General features: G+C 42.6%; 2 non-coding genes across 2 annotated transcripts; both read right to left on the reverse strand.

Moving 5' to 3' along the window:
- Positions 1-1119: 1119 nt before the first annotated feature.
- trnar-ccg (transfer RNA arginine (anticodon CCG)) lies at positions 1120-1192 on the reverse strand. Its single transcript has one exon. It is a non-coding gene; the product is annotated as a tRNA-Arg (tRNA).
- Positions 1193-2926: 1734 nt separating this feature from the next.
- On the reverse strand, positions 2927-2999 carry trnar-ccg (transfer RNA arginine (anticodon CCG)). The gene has a single exon. It is a non-coding gene; the product is annotated as a tRNA-Arg (tRNA).
- Between the last annotated feature and the right edge of the window lie 3001 nt (positions 3000-6000).

Raw genomic sequence — 6000 nt, forward strand, 5'->3', positions numbered from 1 at the left:
TATAAAATGTAATGACCCAACAAGATAATGCCTCATGCTGTTTTTTCTTTTGCTGTTAACAACAGCAGCTACTATTACTGTATGCCATTCTACACTGAGGCTTTCCAGATAATTGTGTTAAATATACATTATATACAGTATAAAGCAGGGGTGCAACTTTGTTATTCGAAGTGGGGGGGACATAGCTATCATTATTGTTTTTTCCTCAGTTGGTTAAACACTCCAAACAGCCTACCCGACCGCTTGGAGGCGTTCACATGGTCCTAAAGCACAGCGTAGCCTCGTTTTGCATCAATTTCCAATGATAAAACTAGGGGGGACAAAAAATTTATTTCAGAATGAGGGGGGGAGACATGAACTCCCCTAGTTTAAATAATCAGGGTCTTTTGGGGGGTTTTGATTTTTATTATATTTTAAATATAAGTCTACATCTTATTAATTTGTTTTCCAGACAGAGAGGACCTATTTCAATGTCTTCCTTCCCAAAGAGGGCAAAGACTCCAGCCTGCCCATGTTCTTCTGTTCCAAGTGGAGTGTTGGAAAACTAGTGGACTACGCTGCCTCACTGGCCAGCCTCAAGAACAACAACAATGTACTAACAGCTAAAAGAAAACAGCCACTAGCAGCAGGCTCCAAGTAGACAAACCTGTTCTACTGTTATCATCATACAAATATGAATCAACATTCAAATCAACATTTATTATAACGTGTAGTTTCACAATCATGTTTGTCACAGTACATTTGACAGAAAAAGGAGTCCTGACTCGCACACAGCACTGATTCTCTAGATCTATTGGAGTCATTGGAATATTATGAAGATGTTTTTATTTATTTATGACTAATAAAGCTTTGATTTACAACAGTTTGACGTGCTCTAAATTTGCTTAGACAATAAATAGAAGACTGTTTTTGTGAAGTACAGGGCTGCAGTCTAGTCATGATCTGGAAGAGGGGTAACAATTGTCACTTTTTTTTCTCCTACTATTGACTAATGCCTCATTCATTTGGAATTCACTCTTTGCATCAGGGAATTTAGTAATTAAATCTAACAAAGCAAGCTGATCTTAGAAAGAACCAATTACCATCTTTTCTTTGATCTAATGCACAGCTGCTTTCAATAGACCCAGGTGGGACTTGAACCCACAATCCCCAGCTCCGGAGGCTGATGCCTTATCCATTAGGCCACTGGATCACATTTTTACCGGGGAAAATTACATGGTGGTGGGGTAAAAACTTTTACAAAGTTTTGATGCATGCCAACAAAGCCATTACACAACACAATACAACATTGTGAGTACCGTTTGTCACCGTTATAAGGCAATGAATGTATTCTTTAAACAGTTAGGCACTACACAAAGCTTTCCCAACAGCAGAGCTTTCTTTACAGTCTGACTGCAAGAATGTCCACCAGAGCTGTGGTCAGAGAATTGAATGTTCCTTTCTCTACCATAAGCCAACTCCAATGTCGTTTTAGAGAATTTGGCAGTACTTCCAACCGGCCTCACATACGCAGACTACGTGTAACCACGCCATCCCAGGACATCCACGTCCAGCTTCTTCCCCTTTCGGGATCGTGTGAGACACACCAACCGGGCAGCTGATGAAACTGAGAAGTATTTCTGTCTGTAATAAAGACCTTTTGTTGGGAAAAACTCATTCTGATTGGCTGGACCTTGACCAGTGCAAAAAGGTTTTTGTTCAAAAGTTGTGAACAATATAGTAATAGGGTGCCATATGGGGAAGATCAAGTATGTCTGAGGGTGTAGACATGAACTGTGATGGAGTTGTTCATAAATTGGGGTTGTGATATAAAATGTAATGACCCAACAAGATAATGCCTCATGCTGTTTTTTCTTTTGCTGTTAACAACAGCAGCTACTATTACTGTATGCCATTCTACACTGAGGCTTTCCAGATAATTGTGTTAAATATACATTATATACAGTATAAAGCAGGGGTGCAACTTTGTTATTCGAAGTGGGGGGGACATAGCTATCATTATTGTTTTTTCCTCAGTTGGTTAAACACTCCAAACAGCCTACCCGACCGCTTGGAGGCGTCCACATGGTCCTAAAGCACAGCGTAGCCTCGTTTTGCATCAATTTCCAATGATAAAACTAGGGGGGACAAAAAATTTATTTCAGAATGAGGGGGGGAGACATGAACTCCCCTAGTTTAAATAATCAGGGTCTTTTGGGGGGTTTTGATTTTTATTATATTTTAAATATAAGTCTACATCTTATTAATTTGTTTTCCAGACAGAGAGGACCTATTTCAATGTCTTCCTTCCCAAAGAGGGCAAAGACTCCAGCCTGCCCATGTTCTTCTGTTCCAAGTGGAGTGTTGGAAAACTAGTGGACTACGCTGCCTCACTGGCCAGCCTCAAGAACAACAACAATGTACTAACAGCTAAAAGAAAACAGCCACTAGCAGCAGGCTCCAAGTAGACAAACCTGTTCTACTGTTATCATCATACAAATATGAATCAACATTCAAATCAACATTTATTATAACGTGTAGTTTCACAATCATGTTTGTCACAGTACATTTGACAGAAAAAGGAGTCCTGACTCGCACACAGCACTGATTCTCTAGATCTATTGGAGTCATTGGAATATTATGAAGATGTTTTTATTTATTTATGACTAATAAAGCTTTGATTTACAACAGTTTGACGTGCTCTAAATTTGCTTAGACAATAAATAGAAGACTGTTTTTGTGAAGTACAGGGCTGCAGTCTAGTCATGATCTGGAAGAGGGGTAACAATTGTCACTTTTTTTTCTCCTACTATTGACTAATGCCTCATTCATTTGGAATTCACTCTTTGCATCAGGGAATTTAGTAATTAAATCTAACAAAGCAAGCTGATCTTAGAAAGAACCAATTACCATCTGTTCTTTGATCTAATGCACAACTGCTTTCAATAGACCCAGGTGGGACTTGAACCCACAATCCCCAGCTCCGGAAGCTGATGCCTTATCCATTAGGCCACTGGATCACATTTTTAACGTGGAAAATTACATTGTGGTGGGGTAAAAACTTTTACAAAGTTTTGATGCATGCCAACAAAGCCATTACACAACACAATACAACATTGTGAGTACCGTTTGTCACCGTTATAAGGCAATGAATGTATTCTTTAAACAGTTAGGCACTACATAAAGCTGTCCCAACAGCAGAGCTTTCTTTTCAGTCTGACTGCAAGAATGTCCACCAGAGCTGTGGTCAGAGAATTGAATGTTCCTTTCTCTACCATAAGCCACCTCCAATGTCGTTTTAGAGAATTTGGCAGTACTTCCAACCGGCCTCACATACGCAGACTACGTGTAACCACGCCATCCCAGGACATCCACGTCCAGCTTCTTCCCCTTTCGGGATCGTGTGAGACACACCAACCGGGCAGCTGATGAAACTGAGGAGTATTTCTGTCTGTAACAAAGACCTTTTCTAGGGAAAAACTCATTCTGATTGGCTGGACCTTGACCAGAGCAAAAAGGTCTCTGTTCAAAAGTTGTGAACTATATAGTAATAGGGTGCCATATGCGGAACATCAAGTATGTCTGAGGGTGTAGACATGAACTGTGATGGAGTTGTTCATAAATTGGGGTTGTGAAATAAAATGTAATGACCCAACAAGATAATGCCTCATGCTATTTTTTCCTTTGCTGTTAACAACAGCAGCTACTATTACTGTATGCCATTCTACACTGAGGCTTTCCAGACAATTGTGTTAAATATACATTATATACAGTATAAAGCAGGGGTGCAACTTTGTTATTCGAAGTGGGGGGGACATAGCTATCATTATTTTTTTTTCCTCAGTTGGATAAACACTCCAAACAGCCTACCCGACCGCTTGGAGGCGTCCACATGGTCCTAAAGCACAGCGTAGCCTCGTTTTGCATCAATTTACAATGATAAAACTAGGGGGGACAAAAATTTATTTTCAGAATTTTTTTGTTATTTTTTTATTTCACCTTTATTTAACCAGGTAGGCTAGTTGAGAACAAGTTCTCATTTGCAACTGCGACCTGGCCAAGATAAAGCATAGCAGTGTGAACAGACAACAACACAGAGTTACACATGGAGTAAACAATAAACAAGTCAATAACATGGTAGGAAAAAGAGAATCTATATACAATGTGTGCAAAAGGCATGAGGTAGGCAATAAATCGAATAATTACAATTTAGCAGATTAACACTGGAGTGATAAATCATCAGATGATCATGTGCAAGAAGAGATACTGGTGTGCAAAAGAGCAGAAAAGTAAATAAATAAAAGCAGTATGGGGGTGAGGTAGGTAAATTGGGTGGGTAGTTTACAGATGGACTATGTACAGCTGCAGCGATCGGTTAGCTGCTCGGATAGCAGATTTTTAAAGTTGTTGAGGGAGATAAAAGTCTCCAACTTCAGAGATTTTTGCAATTCGTTCCAGTCGCAGGCAGCAGAGAACTGGAAGGAAAGGCGTCCAAATGAGGTTTTGGCTTTAGGGATGATCAGTGAGATACACCTGCTGGAGCGCGTGCTACGGGTGGGTGTAGCCATCGTGACCAGTGAACTGAGATAAGGCGGCACTTTACCTAGCATAGCCTTGTAGATGACCTGGAGCCAGTGGGTCTGACGACGAACATGTAGCGAGGGCCAGCCGACTAGGGCATACAGGTTGCAGTGGTGGGTCGTATAAGGTGCTTTAGTAACAAAACGGATGGCACTGTGATAAACTGCATCCAGTTTGCTAAGTAGAGTATTGGAAGCTATTTTGTAGATGACATCGCCGAAGTCGAGGATCGGTAGGATAGTCAGTTTTACTAGGGTAAGTTTGGCGGCGTGAGTGAATGAGGCTTTGTTCCGGAATAGAAAGCCGACTCTAGATTTGATTTTGGATTGGAGATGTTTGATATGAGTCTGGAAGGAGAGTTTGCAGTCTAGCCAGACACCTAGGTACTTATAGATGTCCACATATTCTAGGTCGGAACCGTCCAGGGTGGTGATGCTAGTCGGGCGTGCGGGTGCAGGCAGCGAACGGTTGAAAAGCATGCATTTGGTTTTACTAGCATTTAAGAGCAGTTGGAGGCCACGGAAGGAGTGTTGTATGGCATTGAAGCTCATTTGGAGGTTAGATAGCACAATGTCCAGGGAAGGGCCGGAAGTATACAGAATGGTGTCGTCTGCGTAGAGGTGGATCAGGGAATCGCCCGCAGCAAGAGCAACATCATTGATGTATACAGAGAAAAGAGTCGGCCCGAGAATTGAACCCTGTGGTACCCCCATAGAGACTGCCAGAGGACCGGACAACATGCCCTCCGATTTGACACACTGAACTCTGTCTGCAAAGTAGTTGGTGAACCAGGCAAGGCAGTCATTAGAAAAACCGAGGCTATTGAGTCTGCCGATAAGAATATGGTGATTGACAGAGTCGAAAGCCTTGGCCAGGTCGATGAAGACGGCTGCACAGTAATGTCTTTTATCGATGGCGGTTATGATATCGTTTAGTACCTTGAGCGTGGTTGAGGTGCCCCGTGACCGGCTCGGAAACCGGATTGCACAGCGGAGAAGGTACGGTGGGATTCGAGATGGTCAGTGATCTGTTTGTTGACTTGGCTTTCGAAGACCTTAGCTAGGCAGGGCAGGATGGATATAGGTCTGTAACAGTTTGGGTCCAGGGTGTCTCCCCCTTTGAAGAGGGGAATGACAGCGGCAGCTTTCCAATCCTTGGGGATCTCAGATGATACGAAGGAGAGGTTGAACAGGCTAGTAATAGGGGGTGCGACAATGGCGGCGGACAGTTTCAGAAATAGGGGGTCCAGATTGTCAAGCCCAGCTGATTTGTATGGGTCCAGGTTTTCCAGCTCTTTCAGAACATCTGCTATCTGGATATGGGTAAAGGAGAAGCTGGGGACGCTTGGGCGAGTAGCAGCGGGCCGGGCGGGGCTGCTGGCCAAGGTTGGAGTCGCCAGGAGGAAGGCATGGCCAGCCATTGAGAAATGTTTGTTGAAGT

Source organism: Salvelinus fontinalis, chromosome 25, assembly GCF_029448725.1.
Source record: "Salvelinus fontinalis isolate EN_2023a chromosome 25, ASM2944872v1, whole genome shotgun sequence".
NCBI classification, from domain to species: domain Eukaryota; kingdom Metazoa; phylum Chordata; class Actinopteri; order Salmoniformes; family Salmonidae; genus Salvelinus; species Salvelinus fontinalis.